Here is a 22,354-nt window from a genome sequence, read left to right as displayed (position 1 = left end):
GTGGTTTAAACTTGATATGCTATGTTTGAAGAACTTTATTGATTTGAGTGCGTGTGTGTGTGTGTGTGTGTGTGTGTGTGTGTGTGTGTGTGTGTGTGTTTCAGCCATTGGTCAACATCCAAACAGAGCTTGGACACAATTTATAAACTGGAGACAACTACTTATGCCTACCAGCACAGCAATTTGGCATCCTCCTGTGATTAAATTGCTGCCAGTGTGAATTCTCCTGAAGGAGTAAAAAGGAGGAGAACATTCCCATCTCAAACTCTTGTAATGGTGCCTCTGAGCTCTGTTGTCATCCTTCAGGCATTGGGGTGTCTCTGTTGTGAAGCCCTCTGTGCCCTCTGAGTGCCCTCTGAGACTGTTTTAATAATTAGAGACGGTCCTGTATTGTGTTGGAAACGGCGATGTACCACGGTAAGCCTTGTAGATGTTGTTCCCCCGGGCTCCAGAAGAGTGTATAACTTGAAATGTTCTTTAAAGTTATTATGTTCAACTTCATTGAGCTGATCTTCTGTATGTAAAAGGTCAAAAGATGACTTACATCAGACTGCCACTGACACTGCCAGTTTCATCAGAAATGGAGAGGCGGGGCTGAGAACGATAGGACATACCTGTCCGGAGCTCTCCAGCTCTAATGAAGGAAAGCTGAGAGGCTTTTTGGTATTCTCCTGCAGAAGTCATTAGGGACAGAGGGACTGGTCTGCAGGCTTCAGGTTAGCACAGTTAAACGGCTGTCTTGTCAGCTACGTGTTAAGATGGCCAGTGTGAAATTAATAGGTCTCTACTGCTTTTGTGCAACTCCAAGCTGCTCATTTTTCCCCAGCGGGTCAGGGAACAAGCGACAGAAAGAGAGGAGAGAGCCACTTGAAAGGAGAAACCAGAGGATATTGCAGAGACTAAAGAAAAAGGAGAGAAAAGTGCATATCTTGTTCATTTTCCCCCAAGGAGATCTATAATGCTCGAAGAAGCATATACTTTATTATATCAAAACTTGGACATTTTCACGCATATTTCAACTTGTTATGTCTGCATGAGCTCCACAGCTGCTAATCTCTAGACCACAGCTCTGACCAACAGAATGCATTTAGCTCTGTTTAATGATATGTCACGAAGCAAGCATATCATCAGAGCATTGCTGCTCTGACGTACAAAATTGCATAAAAATACACAAATGCATGGCATCTTGTCAATTTTTTGACAAACTGTGGATAATGTATCTGGAGGTCTACATTTTTACCGCATGCTCTTTAACTGTTGGTTCTCTTTCTCAGGTTCAGTATTGTTCTCCGGCGCATCTGCACCCACAGCATACCGAGAGATTGATGGAAATTATTTATCATAACTGTTAAACTGTGGTAAAGACTTCTCTGTTTAAATCCATTGTGTCATAGCTTACATAGTATTTAAATACTGTATTATAATTACAATTATATTACAATAATACATATTTTACTTACATTTTGGCTATTTTAGTTATGTTCATTTATAAGTAATATTTCCTATAATAAATTAGATTTATATAGGAATATAAATATAAATATATAAATAAGGAATACTTAGTTCATGTTAAATGTGTATTTTTATTTATTTTTTACATGGAGACCTATATAGTAAATACACTATAGAAATTATATAAACCATCAGATGATTTATTAATTTTGTTCAAAAATAAGCAAAACAGTAATATAGAAAAGTAATATTGTAAAATATTATTACAATTTACATTTAATTATTTTCCTGTGATGCAAAAGCTGAATTTTCAGCATCATTACTCCACTCCTCAGTGTCACATGATCTAATATGCTGATCCTTAAGATACATTTCTTATTTTTATCAATGTTGAAAACAGTTCTACTGCTCAATATTTTTGTGGAAACCACATTTTTATGAATATATTTTTTATGAATATCAAAACAATGAGGTGTATTATAATAAAGTGTATTATTTAAACAGCATTATATAAATAAAGAGTCTTTAGTGACACTTTTGAATAATTTAATGTATCTTTGTTGAATAAAAGTATTATTATCTTTTAAATTTGAGAATGGTAGTATAGCTTTGACCAACCTGTTATTAAATTATTAATACATTTTTTTTTAGTATTATTATTATTTTATTTTATTTTTTGTCTTGTGGATTCGTACTGTTTATTTGTCATATTACTAAATTACAGCCTAAATAAACTTGGACAATATTTCACACACATTTTAAGCTCATCTTCTCTTTCTATCTTAGAGGTTTTGCAGTCACTAGCCGCATTTCCACTGTTGGGCCAGTGCGAGCCAGGGCTTAAAGCGGGCCGGGCGGGGCTCATAGCCTCGGGCCAGTAGCACGAGGCCAGAATAGCGCAGGGTTTCCACAGAGGAGCTTGAAGCACCGCTGCACGTCACTAAAACACGCCCTTTACACGCCTCTCAGAACAACGTCATGCAACCTCATTATTTCACCAACAAAGAGAAGTTATCAGAAAACTAAGAAATAAGCCACTGGAACATGCGCGATCACAAAACAAACATAATAAAAGCGGCCGTTTGTTTGCATGCTTTGTTATATATTCAAATTCAAAAGCATCGATGTTTTAAATATAGAATTGATTTAATTTATCAGGACTCAAAATTAATCACACATAAATACACTTATTACTATTTTATTTATTTATTTATTTTTAACGCTTATGAAAATAGCCTGCTTATTCAGTCGAGCCTGTTTCTGTTTATTAGCCACAGTAGCCGTCACATTTAGAATGAATGATAATATCTCTGCTTTTATAAAAGCTCCCGAACAAAAAACATTATTAGGCTATATTCTTTTATGATGGGCAACGTGAGCTAAACTCTCGAGACGAGGCTTGTGTCAGATAATATAAGTTACTTAATAAATACACGACTGTGATAGAGAATAAGAAGCTGACGTCTGATTTCTTCAAGATGTCATATTTTACCATGTTTACTATGGTAATATGTTTAGCGTGCATATCTTTTTCATGGCTTATAAATATTTCTGCCTTGTACGGTGATTTTAATCCACATCGGATCAAGTTATTCCAAACACTTGCTGCTAACTAAGAGTGAGTTTTGAGCTCAACTTATTTTAAAAACGTCTTTAATGCTGCTGTTAAAGCTGTTATCTTTCTGAAATGATCCGCGCTGACGCTCTCCAGACACGGAGAAACTCCGCCTTTGTTCGTAACCCCTCCTCTAGCCCCAGCTGGCCCGCTTTGGCCCAAGGTTTTCGTCGGGCCAAAAAACCTGGCCGTTGGCCCGAGGAAGCCCCGGCGAGGCACGATCAAGCCCCGGAAGTGACTGTGGAAACGCGACTGGCCCTGGCACGCACTAGCACGCCCGGTCCTAGCTCGATAGTGGAAACACGGCTACTACTTCAGTCCAGCACTGAAGGGAACATCCAGTGAGCCTTTACTAATGGTCCCATCACTGACTGACCATGCTAACAATATGAGGGTCATGATTGGACCCCTGGCGGGGCAATAAAAACCTTTAGATGAGATGGGACGTGATGGGCCACATATTTGTCTTCCAGCTACACGCAGATGGACAAGGCTAATGGGCCTGTGATGGCAGGCTATCGGATAAAACCAGTCAGCACACTTAGTAATGTGCTAAGACCTAACAGCAGAGAGGTCATATCTCTCGGGTGATGGGGTGGAAAGGGGGTCGCATAACACAAGATAGAGGGCACTTACTTGATGCTGTTTGAATTTGGCAGGGAACATTTTTTGTTGGGTTTCCAGGGGATGTGAGTAGCACATCTGTTACCAAGACAACTGCACAGGTACCTCAGGATAGATGGATGGATGGAATTTGCGTGTTCTCTCTATATGTTTGCTATAAAATGTTTTCTCTATTTTGGGAGGAATGTTTAAGTTTGGGTAATTTTTTTTATTTTATATTGTCCACATGCAGGAAGTATTAGTGGGAATTAATTTAACAAAGAAAAAAAAAAGATTTTACATTTTGGAGCTGAGATTTGGGTGAGATTTTTTTATATATATTTTTTTAAGGGGTGGGAGGGAGGTCCTCACAATCAGATATTTTAAATTGTCAAAGCCTTTTACAGGACAAATGCCTGGAACTTTTATATCTCTAATTCACATTTGTAGATTGTAGATCTCTTGCTACTGTATGTATTCTCACAAACACTACTGCTGTTCCATGGCTTTATTTTTAAAACTTATCAGACAGAGATAAGCTCAATAAAATCACGCCATCGAGATGCATCAACTTCCTACAGAGGTTTCATCAAGTGCTGCTATTTATTCAAGCGAAGGTGACACGCAGGTGAAACCATTTGTGCTTCGACACAATAGTCTACTCCGCTGCATTATATATCATGTGCAGATAATGAATTCACCTACCTGAAAGTTTTCTGCAGCAATCTGTTTCAAGTGTTTTTTTTTTCTTGTTCTTTCGTAGGTAGTAGACTGAGATTATAATTTTTATTCTCAATCAATATGACACTTTTGAGTAATGACTTAAAGTGAATATTTTACATAATGTCTCATTATTGAAGAACTTAAGGCAGATGGGTGTGAATCATGGGTAGACTATGACTTTTAAAAATGAAGGTTTAAAATGTGTGGTGAGGGGGGGGGTTGCAGCAATGCCATATAAGAACCTTTCAATGATCAATTCTTGAAAAAAAAAAAAAAAAAACTTTCAGTCTAAAGGACTTTTTAAAGGACTTGTATATTCCTATAGGACTTTATATTCCTATATAAATCTAATTTATTATAGGAAATATTACTTATAAATGAACATAACTAAAATAGCCAAAATGTAATTAAAATATGTATTATTGTAATATAATTGTAATTATAATACAGTATTTAAATACTATGTAAGCTATGACACAATGGATTTAAACAGAGAAGTCTTTACCACAGTTTAACAGTTATGATAAATAATCCCTTGTCCACTATAAAAACCTGTTTTGAAATGGAAGTTTTCTGTGGATTTTAAAAGTACTTCATTGAACTGTCAATGCCTTTAAAGGAAATTAAAACTATTAAAATTAATGATTCTTTATTGCCAAGTTCTATTAAGAATCTTTAACATAAATTGAACATTTCTATTTCACAAAAATTCATGAAAACTGGTTATTTTAAGACCTGATCACTGAGAGGTTCATTGGGGAACCAAAAATCGTTTTTTTTTTTTTTTTTTTTTTTTTTTTTTTTTATGGTATCACACCTGGAGCTAGACTTTTTTTACATTTGAGTGCAAGCAAAGCAAGATTTTTTCCCGTTAATCCAGATTACTGATGGTAAATCTGCATTCTGTGAATACTTGCATTGATTTGAGTAACTGTTCCATCATTCTAATCGCATGTAACTGCACTGATTATATCGGGTCAGAAGTTGCAGCCACTTTAACCATGTTTACACACTTGTAGCTCAACTGAGAGTCCTTCAACAATCAAAGGGCTCCATCAGAGGACCACTGGGGCCTCCATCCTGACACTCTTATAGTCTGAGTGAGACACGTACAAGTGCTCACCTCCCTCTCTTTGTTTACTAGAAAAGTTAAAAGCCGTACAGGCTGTGAAATTGTATTTCCCCTCTATCACACCCGCCTGCCACAGACCATGAATAAATGCAAAGCAATCACTACAGGGCTGTTTTAAACACTAGCATTGTTCCCTCAATTTTTGCCACCTTCCCATGGTTTAAAATGGGAAAAGAGAGATTTCAGATGAGTTTGCACTGGAGTAAATGAGAAGTCAAGAAGTGGCCCGTTCCCATGGAGACATGAGCGAGTCAAACCTTAACGATTTGCATCTTTAACGCGACATTCTTCAGAATAAACAATGTGCATTTGCAGAATCATTACCGGAGCGTACACTAAAAGAACTGCTCAAGGGCATGTTTTTACTCTCATTGTTCTGTAGTTTCCCTTTTGCGGGGGACGTTAGAGTAACATTTATTTCTCTCAGGCAGAAATAATGGGCGCATCCTCTATTATTCAAAAGCTGCCACAACTGGCATGTAGATAAATATGATTCCACTCAGCACACATATTGCTATGATGTACAGCTGCATTTACACATGCATTTTAAGAGATGCTCAAAACAAAACTGCAAAATGGACTGTTCGCAGCAGTCTCAACTAGAATAGCCACACTGTGTATGCATATATAAAGTGGGTGTATGTGTGTGTGTTCACTCCATTGAAGAAATAAAGTCACATTTGGAATTTCATGAGGGTGAGTAAATGGTTAAACCTCTAAGAAGTTCTCCAACTAGTTAACTTTACTTAAATGGAAGTTTGAGTAAAAAAAAGAAAAGAAAAAGAAAATCCTTGTCCTCTTTGTTTGATCAAAATACTTTTTGCATGTTTTCTTTTAATTAAAGTTCAATTTTTTTGCAGTGCATAATTTCAGGATTCTCACCTCATCTTTCCCTGTGTTGTTCTTTTCAGGCACTTCATGCAGTGTTGAATGATATCCTGAACTGTGTCTGCAGAGTTAATGAAACACTTCTTGCAATATTCAGCACCTGTGCTGAAAGTGCCTTTGGGACCTGCATAATCTTTGCATTTCTCCATATTCAGGTTCTCCACAAATGAAGCATCTCTCCTCTGAAGATAAACAGAGGTCATGTCTGCCAGATGGCAATAGTTTAAAATGGAACATAGGTGACAGGGGCTCTTAAAAAATCATACCGTGATTATTCCTGACGTGATTTTCTCTGCTCATAATGGAGTACAGAAATAATGCATGGCGATAAGATTAACAGGTTTTGTTCTTATTGATTGTGAGTCAACATGTTTTGTGCAAATGCCATCTGCCATCCATCATAACCTTCTGCATCTCCAGTCCAACTTTATCTTTTTTATTTTTTTTGTCCTTCTTTATTCATTCCACAGGTGTGTATAGAGATGATCAAATATGCAGATATGCCAAGAGTAACTGCGGTTATGCTGTTGTTTTTATAGTGAAAGTGGTTAAATAATATGAACAAAATTCCAACCACTTGAGGAGAATTCATCACTGCAAGGACAGACCTATGGCCTTTCAATGAATGACAGTGTTTCACTTCTGGGTGGTATTTACTTTTTGAGTTTTATCAGTGATAATTTAATTTCACCATTGAAGTCTGTAAAAGCCCCTTCTGAGATTGACATATGAATAAAAATGTAAAGATTTGGCCTCTGATAAATTGATGCTCAATGGACTGTGTCTATGATTGTATTAAATTATTTTTTTACTATTTACCATTTACAATTTTTTTTGTTTGTTTTGTTTGTATACCATAGTCTAAATATCAAATAAGGCCCATGAAAGTTAGGAGGAAATATCTTTATGACACTGAGTAAAGGCTTTTCCATTTTTAAGAGCTAAAATAATTAACTTTCAAAGTGACATTATTGAACAGTCTCTGAATCTAATTCTGTGTTACATCAGAAAACAGCTTTTTCACTTTAATGTGAATGCAGTGCCCTGTGTGGGTAAATGTGTGCTTACTTTTCACCATTATTAACAGCAAGCAAATGAGACGGTGGATGAAAAATATACATGGAAAGAGTTTTTGTCATGCCAACATTCTGCTATCTCCAACACAGACATCAGCAGGAGAGAGATGCAATGCGCTTATCCTTTTTCCAGGTGAAATATTCATGTGCTGATACAAGCATACACACATATACACCATCATTTTCCTGAATAACCATTTCTACTGTGTTATCCTCATACAAATAAGAGATCCATGCTTCCCAGGAACATACCTGGAGCGAGATAGACGACCTTTCACAAATACATGGATAATGGCAAACTGTATTTCGTATTTCCCTTTTCTTCTTCCGCAGATGTGCCATTTATTTTCTAATGGCTTAGACGGGCCCCTGGTTTCTGTCTCATTGAAATTACATTTCCCAAGGACGATATTGAAAGTTCAAGGTTAATCATGGGCTGAAAAGGGAAAGAAGAATGAAAAGAAGCAATTCTCCTGAGCCATGTCTACGGATTCCAGATGGCGAATACACAGTATGCTTGCGCCAGTTATTTTTGATTCAATTAAAATAATTTCAAAACACATTGAAATCTTGTGCATTGTGTTTAGAGCTGTAAAAATGTGTGATTTTGCATGCCTAAACTTCCGTAGGCATTATTATGTACATATACTTGGTGAATTCAAATCAGAAAGCAGTTTTTATCTAGTGAACACAGAATTTAATGTGTGAAAATATTCCACTCTTTTCAATCTAATGGCAGTGAAAGGTGAAAGTTGTCGATGTGTTTCGTGCACTATATTTCAAGTCTTCTTAGTACTGTTTTTAAAATGTTTGCAGTCCCTAAAGTTGGTAAAAGTGTAGCATGAAAAATACCATTGAAACATTCATAAGAACCGCATGAGTTTATATGAAATATTCTGCAAATAACTATTATTTTTGTTACATTGAATTGCACACGCAGCCGTGCAGCCAAGAAAGCTGATGCAATGATCAAACACACTGTCCTGAAAAGCTCTCCGTTCAAATAAAAGATTCACTGATTCATTCTAGTCCCTCCACTGAAGTCCCTGTGAGGTTTTGATGTCTTATTTTAATTTGAAAAATCTTCAAATATTGCTCTTCATCACAATCTTGTCATTTGTTTCTAGTTTCATTATTTATCATCCTGTGTAAGATTATTATTGGTTCTGTGGCAGAATAATAATGCTCATGCTGGGACCCCAAGACTAATTAATACTAATGACTTTACCAGACATCTAATGAGAATTGATATTAAACTTGATAACACACCTAACCAAAAATAAACAAAAAATGTACATGAAACAAAAAGTGGTTTATTAAAAGAATTAGGGTTTTAATTAGGTTAGAGGACAAGAATTGGATAGGGGGAAAAAAGTAAAAAATGAAAAGAAAATTAGAAATGAGTGAAATATTTTTTATTAGTTTTATTAAAATAATAATAATAAAAATAACAACAGAACATAATGTTAAAAACATATTGTGTGTGTAGTTTAAGCTGCTTTTGTTATCTAGTTTCATTTTCCAAAGTTTGGCTGTAAAAATCAAATCTGTAATTGGTCAGACTAACGATAGTCCCGCCCCAAACTCACACCATTGGTTGAACCAAAGTTTTTGTATTGATCTGGAAGGCGTTTTACAAAAGCAATGCGCACAAACATACTTTTGTCTCTATATTCAACTGGGATGGAAGAAAGTATTAACACCTTAAAAGTCACACATCATCTTAAATAAAGTGTAGCTTGTTTCAAAACTGTTTCAAAGTAGCTTCCTCAACACTGGGCCTGTTTATCTCTCAGAACGAGTAAGCAGTGTTTTATCGCTGTTTTTTTGGGCTTTCACAAACCAACAAACTCCCAGCTAGCAAGTACTACTCGCCATTCTTACTGAAAAAGAAGGAAAACCAGAATAAAAAAAAAAAGCTTTATCTCACCTCTGCAAACATGCTGCCTGCGTTTCATCGGCCCCGAGCACAGTCCTCTCTTGTGAAATCCATTCCTTTCTCCCCTGCTAGTTCCCACAGGGCCCTGTGGGAGTTGAGCGCTTATTGAAACTGCCATCTTATCCCAGGAAAAAAGGGAAATCACACAGACACACCACTTCTCAAATAGACTAGTAATAAGTTTCGGTCAAGAGACGTACCTTTTTTGAGTATAAATTGGCCGTGGGCTTTAAATTTAAAGCCATTTTTGGTATTACTCTGACGCTCTCAATATGAAATAAGTGCAGAGGGAGAGAGATCAGAAATTGTGCAGACAACAGCAGTTACTAACAGGAATGCCATGAGTCTCGTAAGCAGACAGCTAAAAAATGGCAAACACATTTTAGAGAAAAAAAACAAACACAAAAAAAACTTAGCTTTAAGGTCAGCAGATAGTGAGACATATAGATTTCCCTGGAGCACTTTGATCTTGACAATGCCACTGTAATATTATTTATGGTTCTGCTTACATGTCTTCCCTAATCTGACCTTACATTTGGAGCAGAAAAGGGCACTTCTTGAAGTGATATCTCAAGCTGTGGCCAAGAACTGAGTGTTGAACACATTCATTACTGCTTCAGTTTGGGGTAGAAGTTTTTGTCTGTTTTTTTCAAGACACCGTTGTGTCACCTAATAATCCTGAAAATCACTTTCATTCTATTGTCTTCTCTATAATCCAAAATCTGAAAGAAATTATATCTCAACAGATGCTAAAAATTATACTGTGTAAATGTATTATTATCATAAAAATATTGTATTGTAAATACATTGAGTTAATTAAGGATCCTTTGTTTAAACCGATTCAAACGGCAATTCCTAATTTGGTCTTTTGAACGCTTCATTTAAATGGCAAGCTCAAAATATATTAGTTGATAAATGAGAATACACTGGTTGGGCTGTATGTTTTTGATTCACTAAACAATTGGTTCATATGGGTCAACTGTTCATGAATGAGACTACAATGGTTATGCTGGTTGTTTTTCCCTGAAAAGAACCAGTTCATATGGGATTACAGGTTTCATTGGAGTCTTTTGTTCATTTTTAGGAATACACTGGTTGTGCAGTATGTTTTCAATTTCCTCAAAAGAACTGGTTCATCAGAGTTATTAGTTCATGAATGTGACTCCACTGGTTGTGCTGTAAGTTTTTGATTCACTAAAAATAATTGGTTAATTTGAGTCACCTGTTCAGGAATGAGACGGGTTTGTTTGTTTGTTTGTTTGTTTATATATATACAATCTAAGTGGTGGGCCATAAATGGGAGACTCTTATCGGGTGATAAAAAAAAAAATATTGCTGTTAATCTATTCTCAAAGTTGGGTTGAGAGCTGGGTCTATACTAGGTGAGCTACGATGACTTTCACCTGCAATGCTAAACTGAATTGCACTGTAGGGGGCGAGAAAGAATCTTCGCACCTGTCTGTATGCCTACTGTGAAATTACCACATCAAATGTGGCTTGCTAACATGGATGCAGCTGAAGCCGCCGGGTTTGATTCAGGGAATTTTTTTTTTTTTTTTTAAGAAGCTTCCCAATGGAAACCTCGACAAGACGCACACCTGTTTCACACATACTCCATCTGCAGTGCGTATGCAGTCCAGAAGCAGCACAGACTCATACTCATTGTGCTTTCACACAGGACGCACCGCTCCTGGAATGCACTGACCGACCACAACCGCCTGAACGCTTGAATCCGTTAACATGGGTGCGTAAAAAAATACGAAACGCATACGCACTGCAGACGGAGTATGTGTGAAACAGATGTAAGGTTGTTTGCACCTTGTGCAATGTGGAATTAGTTTACAGCTTTCTCAAGCACTTTGTGATGCATTTTTGGAAACAGGAGATGAGCCCCTGGTCTAATGCACCACCTGGTTTGAGAAACCCGTTCTAAAAGAAAATATATATTTATATTTTGAAGTTTGCTGTTTGGCTTTGATTTACTAAAAAACAACCAGTTCATGAGAGTCATTTATTCATAAACGGGTCTACACTGGTTGTGCTGTATGTGTTTGATTCACTGAAAAGGAACCAGGCATTCATTTCTGTATTTTTATTAGCCTCTCTCTCTTTTCTTTTTTCTGCATGTTTGGCACACACTGGTTCAAATCCTACTGGTTGTGGCCCAATGCCATTCCCCCAATTCAATGATTTGTTATTAAATGCTGAAAGTTACTGTAAAAAAAAAAAAAAATCACAATATAGCCAACCAATAATTCATCAGCTCAGCAGAAAATGTCTGGCAAAGATGAACATTTCAGTGGATTGGGAAAAGGCAAAAAGTGAAGTACAAATTGAGTATAAATGGGAACAGATGTTGCAATTAACAGTGAAATTTTCTACTTGGCAGCAGATATCGGACCATTGATCTACATTAAGAGGACAGTAACTTCGTGTAAGTATGTGTGAGAGAGAACCAGAGAAGCTCATAGGTAAAGCATGCATCAGTTCCACACACTCACACTAGCATCTGTTTCACAAACACAATTTCTCCATAACAATTAAATTAAAATTATCTGGAGCATGTGCATTCCCCCAATCAGAATTTTGCAATTGGACAAATCTATTTTCTGTCGTGACTAATGCAGTAAGTGATTAATGAGTGTGAAGACAAAGTGGGAAAAGGCAGGTGCAGAACGGATGAAAGAAAATGTACAAGTATATGAAACCTTACTATAAAGTTGTTCCATAATTATAATGATGCCTTTCCAAATTTCATTTTAAAAGAATAGTTCACACAAAAATAATAATAATACAAATAAAATAAAATAAAAAATCCTGAAAATGCATTCACCCTCAGGCCATCCAAGACAAAGAGGAGTTTATTTCTTCATCAGAACAGATTTGAAGAAATGGAGCGTTATATCACGTTCACCAATCTATCCTCTGCAGTGAATGGGTGCCGTCAGAATGAGAGTCCGAGCAGGTGATAAAAACATCACAATAATCCACATCACGCCAGTCCATCAATTAATGTCTTGTGCAGAGGACATCTGTGTGTTTGTAATAAGCAAATTCATCAAGACTTTTTTTAAAAGGTGGATTATTGTGATGATTTTACCAACTCTCATTCTGACTGCACCCATTCACTGAGTAGGATACATTAGTGATTTAATGTTACATTTCTTCAAACTCAACTATGTCTTGGATGGCCTCAGAGTGAGTATAAATTCATTGTTGGGTGCGCAAAGCACACAAGTTTTTCGAACAAACACTGGAATAGGGTTTTACAGCTTCACTTCCAGAAGTTATGACATGACAATGAATCAGTAAGTTAAACATCCTTGAAACATTTATATTTTGTAAAGCCTTCTGATTCTTCAGATAGGCATGTCTCATTGCTCTTCCTTGTGACAGGTAATATCAAAAGCCCATGCCATCCTTCGGTGAAGAGTCATTTTTTTGATATGTGGTTGCTTGGAGGTCAATGACAGGCTTTTGTGTTTTTACATCAAACATTGTGTCATGACCACATAATGGCATGACTTCTGTTCTAAGAGATTAATAGCCTTTGCAGAGAGTCACTGAGCCTGTTCACCTCAGCCATGACACGGCCATGGCACGGCTTCCTCATAATAGTTTCTTTTTTTCTCTTTTACAAAGCAGACATCACAGCAATCAGGAAACTCATTTTCTGCAGATTGGATGTGACATTTGACACGGGTATGACAAATCTAATAAATACGCTCTTTATGCATGTGACTATTTCACTTGTGCATTCAGAGCATCTGCAAGGTCAGTCAGAAGAGGATGGGGAAGAAATTGATTGTGAAATGTTCAGAGAGACTTTTTTGTGGTTATCATATGTTGTTTTACATTTTTGCTGAACACTGTTTTGTGACTGATTGTGTTCAATTTATTATTTATTATTCATCTTCCTGCAATTCCGACAACCTGTGGTTCAAAGACAATTTGATTCAAACTTATATATCAAAGGAAGCCAATACTTAAATTCTAAATTCTCCGTTTATTATGAATACAAAATCAACTTAAGAATTCAAAATATAAAATTTTTTATGAACTTGGTGTATTCCATTTGACATGCATACGTTTTTTGTGCTGAATTAATTAAAAGTTTTCAGACATTTTTGATAGGGTGCTAAGATTTATATTAGATATTTAGAACATCAGTAATAGATTAATTAAAAATTGCAATACTATTTAATAGATATAGTAAAAAAAAAAAAAAAAAAGTTTACTGTAACACTATATTTACTAAATTGTGATTTTGAAAATGTTTATTATTATCTACACACATATCCACCACAAAAATTAATTGTACCTAATTTTGGTTAGAAACTATGCTTCTCGTTAGAAAGTGTTGGCTGTGGTTGTTCCACAGCTTGTATTCAAGAAGTTAATCTTGATTATAAAGAACACATGACAAACGAGCTCCTCTCTACCGCTTAGCTTTGCCTCCAGCCAAAATCTTTTTTCTTCTAATTTCTTTTTGGGTTGCTTTCATTTCATTTTCACAGTTTGCTGCCTCCAAGTCAGTCAGGTTTCAAACTGCATGGTGTGCAAGAGCCCAAGGGTTAAGCATAAAATATAAAATCGTATTTACACTTGCAATCATAGAGTTATAATGTATAAAAAAATATACACTGCGATGCAAAAGCAAGTCTATTAAGTCTGCAGTTGTAACACACTGAGCTGTAGGTATATTACCAGAAGTCTTCAGAGAGTCCTCGGTGTTATCAAGCCCTTTTCTCATTAAGAAAGTGATGAAAGCATAATGGCTGTTCCGTGCACACACTCCCGTGTGTGAAGAGAGGGGAGGAATATCAGATTCAGGAGCCGATGGGAATGTGAGCTGCATTGTGGCCTTCTCTGGCTCGTTCATGTACATACCTCCCATTCCTCTGGTTATATCTCTGTTTTCTTTCCCCTGAAAAGGACAGAAGCCATTATGTTGACACTCTAAATGGAGCTTTAATGATCGTGTGATCCTACATTGCTTTATTTTGAAATGAGAGGCCATTTCAACGCTCTTTAGTACCGACCCATTGCACCATGGTTTCTTTGAGTCTGTGAAAAGTCAAACAAATTCAAAGACCCAGGGGAGCACTGATAAGTATTTAAAGAAATAAATACAACAAATTCTCACAGTGAGAATTCATTAGAAAATAAATAAATAATAATTCCTTTTGTCTCACATACGGTATACAGTACAGTTTTGTACATTTGAATAAACACTGAAAGTTTAGAAAGCACATAAGAAAATTATACTAACTAAACCTTAAACTAAAATGAAAACTTGAAAAATAAAAATAAAAGTCAATGAATAATATATAATGTATAAATAATACTAAAACAGCACTATAACAGCTTATTGTACTAATAAAAGTGAAGACGTGTACTCTTTTTTTCAGCTATTGAGCACAAAGGATAATTGAAGAATATTGGTAAACAAAGAGTTGGCAGTGGCCATTGACTTCCATAGTATTTTTTTCTTACTATCTAAGTCAATGGCAAGAATGATAACTATAAAGATTACTATAAAGATAAACTATATTAGCGTCCACACCAGCGAACGATATCGTCTGTTTCTTCTGAGCGCACATGCGTCTGCCTCTTTAAATCCTCGAGCTCGTTACAGCAGGATGGATTCTGATTGGATGTCAATTTTTATATCGTTCATCAGCTGGAAACAAAAATCGTTCTGAAAATGATTCCAACGATACCGTTTCTCTATGCCTTTATCGTTATAGTTGTAGTGTGGACTCTGCTATTCTTTAATATTGAGAACGATTTTTACAACTATATATTTATCGTTATCTTTATAGTTATCGTGCTTGGTGTGAACGGGATTTAAGTAAATTATGACAGAATTGTTGGATGAACTATCCCTTTAAGGATACAGTGTGAAATGTTAAATGTGATGCTTTAAAGCTGCGGTAGGTAACTTTTGAAGCTCTTGCGGTTAATAAACAGAACTGCTTGCGTCTTGCGGAAGAACATCGTAGCCGGAACTACTTCTCTCTGTTTATGTCTATGAAGAATCACAAAGGCACTGGGTTACTCCGCCGCGGTACCTCCGAAGCAATCTAAAATAGTCAGTATATAAACACTTATTATAGGTGCTTATTACCTACTGCAGCTTTAAATGTAACAGTTTGAAATTAAAAGATGCATAAAATTGTGTATGTCTGTAAAATGTGTGCTAGAACAGTAGGAAAATGACCTGCAAAATGAATTGAGACCATATTGTTTTAGCTTCTGTAAAGGTCAACCAGGAAGTAAAGCAAATAATATTTGAAGTGGACAGAAAAGTCAATATGATATCAGTGATTTATGAAGAAACTATCCGAAACCCTCAGGGGTCAGTTGAAGAGGCAGGCCTATTTTGAGTGGGTTTTTAAACTTCAAACATACAAAAAGCACCCGCTCTCAAATGCAAGCAGCGAGGTCTGCACTATTGAGTTAAACATCAGTGAGACACATAACGCTCCAAAACACTGAATCCACACCAAAACCCTGCGGCTGATTTGAGAAATGGCTCCCTCTTGCTTCTCTCCCTGAATCCACGAATGAGTTTATCACACATTAGTCAGCCTCGCTCTCACGAAGACACTGATATTTGCCATGAAAAAGCCATGCTGTGGTAATCCCTCTCCGTGTATGTAGCTGGGTAATAATCATACAGAGCCTACTAATCTGGATTTACTGTTTGAAACACTGCCACTTGCGGAGAGTCCAATCCGCAGCTTTTATTTTTCATCCAAAGCTCCTCAGAAAATATTCACCTGGCAAAGAGGGGGACAAGACAACTAAAGGGTTGCCACCCGAGAAATGTCTGACTTTCCTGGATTAAGACAGATGGCAGGATTTAGTGAAACCTGCTCGAGGAATTATACTATTTATCCCAGCAGGTAGACTGATGGTTTTGTGGGATACATATGAGTTGCATTGCTTATTAAAAAAATGCAGTAATGTGAAGTATTGGTGAAACCTAGAGTAAATTTTTCTTTCTATTACAGGAAGACAGCACAATTACAACAGGCAACTTCTCCACCAAAAATCACAAGCAAGCAGAAAAATGTAATCATCAACCTTCAACAAAACTTTTTACTTAACTTTAATATGGTACTACTCTTCTCTTATCAAAAGTAATGATGCCTTTGGATTGCTAAATCAAAAATAAATAAATAAACTTGTGCAAGAATGTGAACAGACCAACAAGCAGTCCCTTTTGAATATACTTGAAGGGTAAGTTGCCAATTTATAATCAGCTTTGCTTTTGTGTCACCAGACAGGCAGCGCCAAAATCAAACGTTTTCAAGGGGGTTCAAGTTTTGCAAAAAGGGAAAGCCACAGCCCCGTTTCTCTTTTCTCTAGACATTTGGCACCGATTTAATTTTTTCCACATTTCTACTGCATAGACAGCCAAGATTTATTAAAAGCCCATCTTGCCCGCAGTCAATTACCTTTTAAACATGTGGTCTTGCATCATTCTGGTAACAATTGCATTAGAAACAAACCTCAAGGGGGCGATAGAGTTACATTCAAATGTCCTTGGTTTTATTCAGGTAAGTTTTATAATTGTTGTGCAAGAGAAAACTGACCTGCTTTATCAGCTCTGAGAGTGCGAAGTATGCTTGCATTCCATTAAAAATTTTGAAATGCAACAATACACTAAACTGAGTAGCTAGAAACTTCTGCATTCATGTGCATAGAGAAGACTTTGGGCCTTATATTATTACTGGTATGTTAAGAAATGGAAAAGGTTTGTCTGAACTGAAAGATATGTACAGTCGATGTTTTTTTCACAACAGTTCGATCCCATCTTGGAATCTGCTCAGCCAGGAGCTCTGTGTTCCAAGAGCGCTGAAAAAAAAAAAAACAGCAATAAAACTTTTTACTTTATCAAAATCCATCGTCTCTGTTTGCACGTTCCAGTGCAATAAGGATTTCAGTGACTCTGTCTGAAGGTTACATTAACAAGAGACTGTCTTTACAAGTTATTTGAATCACTTCCTACAGCAAAAACACTGTAATTCAGTTTGCTTTGACTTAGTTTGAAACAATTTTTGTTGTAACATTCTGACATTTTGTATTTAATTCAATACTGATTTAATACATAAATATATCAATGGTACTGTTACTTTTGGCACATAGGCCTATATATGTTCCTAATACAAAAATATAACAGTTTGATTTGTAGTAATCTGTGAATTATGAGGCACAGTGTAAAAATTGCTTCTCCGGTCTCCTAGTTTTTCAGATCACTGTCAACGATGTGCCTGAAAAGTTTATTATCTGCCAGATAGGATATGCATCACAATTAAATAACCTCCCCTGACTAAATCACTTCTGAGTGGATTATTTTGACGTCCCTATAGTTCTGAAATCTTACAAAATTGATAGTTTGCAATAACTTACACAAGCTCAGATATGCCGTGCAAACTTCCAACCTTCCCTCACAACTTTCTCATCCATTTAATTCAGTTCAGACTGGTCAGGAAAACCTCGCAAACTGACACATACAGGTGAGCTGGTTTGATTGCAATCACTGTACAGTGGAATGAGGAAGTTTGAAGCCCGTAGGAGACAGAAGCATGGATCTCGGGGAATTAAATCAAAGTTTGAAATGTGGAAGGAAATTGAATTAGATACTTCAATTAATTTTCCATTTCTGAACTCTGTATCCTCTTACATTTAATGTCTGCTAATGGAGTGACGGAGAGACGGAGGAGACATGCACTTTCATTTGTTTCTTCTCTCCTCTTCATCCTCAATTATCTAGCATTAATGATAGGGCAGATAAAGATGTATTTAAAAATCTTTAATTAAACTAATGTAGAATAAGATGTCGCTCATGTGTATGTAATGAGGCCTGGAATCAAAGCAGAAATAGGAAATTGCCAGCAAAAACTTCATCTCATTTTACTGTAATTAGAAATGACAACAATCTCATTATGGTACAACCAACGTTGGCAGTGGCGAGTGGAGTTTTGTAAGTGTTATTTAATCAATTTGCATACATTTGCAATTACATTTCCCATCCACCAATAGAACAGGGAAAAAGGGACATTCATAACATTCGAACTTGCAAGGTTGTCTCATTTTAAAGATGTGTTTTTACCAATGAATGCAGTACCAGCTGATGCAATGAATGTTGAGAAAATGTCAAATTTGCTTTGTTAAAGGTGGGGTTGAAGATGTATTTGAGAAACCAATGAAAAAAAAAAATCTGCAATATTCAATAATATGTTCTGAAAAGGCTTTTATCACTTGCCCTACCATTTAAAAAAATATTTTCTCAGTCTGTACAGTATATGCAATTGCACACATGAGAATATGAATTCATTTCATTCACTTTTACCAAATAAATCATCAATTTCTGTTTTTTTTGCACATTCTTAAAAAAAAAAAAGTCAGAAAGTTGCATATCGACAAACCCTTTCAGAGAATCTTCCCATTTCAAATTTCCACAAACAGATTATAAACCATAGCAAATCAAGTCTAAAACTGATATGCTGCTCTTGATGACAGAAAGACTTACATTTTTCATTATTTTCCTGAAATGTTTCAGTGTTCTGAGAGAAGCAGCGATACAAATAAATTCAGACGCAAGAACAATCATTTGCAGAGGATTTGACTGTTTTAAGGGAGACCGAATATTTCTGCCAGCCGCATTCTCAGAAGGGCAATCCGGCATAATATCTTCATCTAATAACTGCCATTTCTTTAATGCGTGCTCTTCCATACTAGGCTTCTCAAAAAGGGTTTGAATAACTACCTTTCGAATTACCTGAGAGAGTCGTTTCAGTAATGGCTTTTTAATCACCTTGAAAATCACTATTCCATCACAAAACTTTCTCACATGGTGCTGAAAAGGAAAAGGTTTCCTTTGGATTTAATGCTTTTGGCAAACTGTCTGCCTCGTCTTTTTCTCTCAATCCCTCACTTACAGTCTTTCTGTCCCTCTACCACCATCAATCTTCAGTTTTACTCACACACCCAATCTTTTTCATTTTTGACAAATTATACTGCATCCTCATTAAAGACAAAAGTATTGAAGAGCAGGGTAGATATAGTCTTTTGGAGTGTGTTTTTGTTTGTGGCCGTATAACACACAATGCATATTGAGTTAAATCTATAAATAGATGTTATTAGTCTCAGGGATCTCTAAACGTGGTGATGTGAATCCTCAGCTAAGAGAAACTAATAGCCAGTGCTCTACGCTTCACGGATCTCTGTTCTCAATTTCTTTTGTTGATAAACACTCACAATGCAAAAGCACTTTAAGCAGCCCATGGATAAAGAAATAAAAAGAAAAAATACTATAAATTTAGCTCACTTCCTAATTGATATTCAGGGATTTTAGTAAGGACTAGCCATTTAATGCAGAGATCCTGGAATTTGTGCAGATTCATTTTCAATGCACATCTGCAGTTTTTGCACTCATCAGCGGTTTTATCATGTTATGATCAAATATGCCCTCACCATCTAGGAACTATACATATTTAACAACACAAACTCTACTAGATTCTAAAAATGGAACAACTGTGAAATGTAAATGGCTTGTTTACTCTGCGTATCTGCATAGCGAAGCAGCATTAACCCTGCATTAATCCATAGCATCTCGAAGATGATCGCAGTGCTTCTGTTTTATTTAATTAAATTCTGAAACTGAATAATTTAATGACATTAAAGGAATAGTTTACCCAACAGGCCATCCGAGATGTAGATAAGTTTGTTTGGGGAAATGTAGCATCACTTTCTCACCAGTGTATATTTGGAGAAATCTAGCATCACTTGCTCACCAGTGTGTCCTCTGGAGTGAATGGGTGCCGTCAGAATGAGAGTCCAAACAGCTAACCACAATAATCCACAAATATTACATGACTCCATTCCATTAGTTAACATTTAGTGAACTGTACTGTATGTTTGCAAGGAACAAAACCTTTATTAATGTAATCTATAATCCATAACGCTTCCTCCAGTGAAAAGTCTATCTCCCCTTTGTCAGCTCACATCAGCAAATCTGTTTATAACTGTTTTGGACTGTTTTCACTTTTAAACAGGTCTCGGTTTGTGCAAATTTCTCTCCTCCTCAACACACAAAGCTTTTTTGCTTCATAAGATGAAGTGATGGACTGGAGTGTGGATTACTTGTGGGTTATTGTGATGTTTTTATCAGCCGTTTGGACTCTCATTCTGACGGCACCCATTCATTGCAGAGGACCTACTGGTGAGCAAGTGACGGAATGCTACATTTATTCAAATATTTTCCAGTGAAACTCATGTACATCTTGGAGGGCCTGGTGGTGACTACATTTTCAGATTTTTGATCCATTACTGACAACATTTCAGCTGATGTTGAGCTCAGTGTCTGAAGTGAACATCATAGAATTTTAGAGTTTAGACAGCATTACAAACTTTGCATATAGGCCTACACCTTTATTCCTTAAAAGAGTTCAGACATTTCATGTTAATACTAGGAAAATAATTTAGCATTTCACTTTTCTTGAATCTTCCCAACTCACTTTTTAAATTAATTAATACTTTTATTTAGCAAGAAGGTATTAAACTGAAAAGTGATAGTAGAGACATTTACACGTTTACCTTTCTATCAAAATAATGGTGGTTCTTTTGAACTTTCTATTAATAAAATAATTATTTAACAAAGACTGTTGTAATGCCTGTTGAGAATTCAGCTTTGCCATCACAGGAATAAATTACATTTTAAAATGTATTAAAACATATTGTTATTTTACATTTACATTTGTGTTAATGTTTTTACTGAATTGGTTAAATAAATGCAGTCTAGGTAGTGAGCATAAGAAACTTCTTTCAAAAACATTCAAAAATCTTACCAACCTCAAACTTTCGGTATGTAGATGCTCAAATGTATTATTCTAGATCGCAGGTCAACAATGGCAACTTATTAACCCTGTATTAGACCAGGCCAAACAGACTGCAATTCTGTTTTATGCCACTAGTGGCACCGAAATTGTACTATTCTATTTGAAACCATTCAGAGTACCTCAAATCTCTTTGGAATACTTATAGAGTTGCTAATTCAAACTACTTTTCAAACCGGAAGTCATTGCTCCAGGTTGACTTATGGAGTGCAATTCACCAGGCACTAGAAGTCAGAGACTGTGGGACTGAAGCTAGTACATAACATTCGTAAAAATCATAAATATTTAATATGTTGTGCAGGAAAGTAAAACAGGGTAAGGTTTTAGCTAAGTTTGGTGATGATGTGGAGACGGAGCTCTGGCCGGCTCAAAACAGCAGGCAACAGCAGAATGCAGAATTACCCCATGTGTGATATGGGACACTATATCAGAACGTCAGCGTCCACCACATCATCTGTTTTCATTACTGCAGTTCTTGAACCAAACGATAGGCTTTCCAGTCTCCAGTCAAAAGTAATAAATTGTAGATATGGTGTATTATTTTGTGTATGAGGAGACATTAAAAGCAAATGTGAATCCTGACTTTTAGGGGATATGCCACATTTTATTGAAAGAGATTAGTGGACACTCTTCAGGCAGACAGAGGTGTAATGGAAATGGGACATGACATGGGCTGCATTCAGATCTGCATCTAACACTTGAACACAAAGGCTTCGCTTAGACTTATGCATTTACTACTAAGCCACATCTCAGCTCAAATGAGAATTAATCTTTTTATTGCCATAAACAGAAAGTTAAGAAGGCCAGGACAAGAACACTTTCGTTTTGCATTTGCCAGTAATCATCAGCAGTAATATTTAAGAATTGCACAATGGCTCCAAATACTTAATTATAATTTTTATATTATAACAGGCACAGTTGACAGTAATTTTAATGTAAAAGATTTTTTAAATATAAAAATAATATAATGTTAACATTTTATAAGAATTTTTTTTTTTTTAAATGACTGAAATGTCA

Source organism: Carassius auratus, chromosome 37 (genome assembly GCF_003368295.1).
Source record: "Carassius auratus strain Wakin chromosome 37, ASM336829v1, whole genome shotgun sequence".
Lineage (NCBI taxonomy): Eukaryota > Metazoa > Chordata > Actinopteri > Cypriniformes > Cyprinidae > Carassius > Carassius auratus.
The sequence above is the reverse complement of the archived record's forward strand: the minus strand, read 5'-3'. Positions refer to the sequence as shown.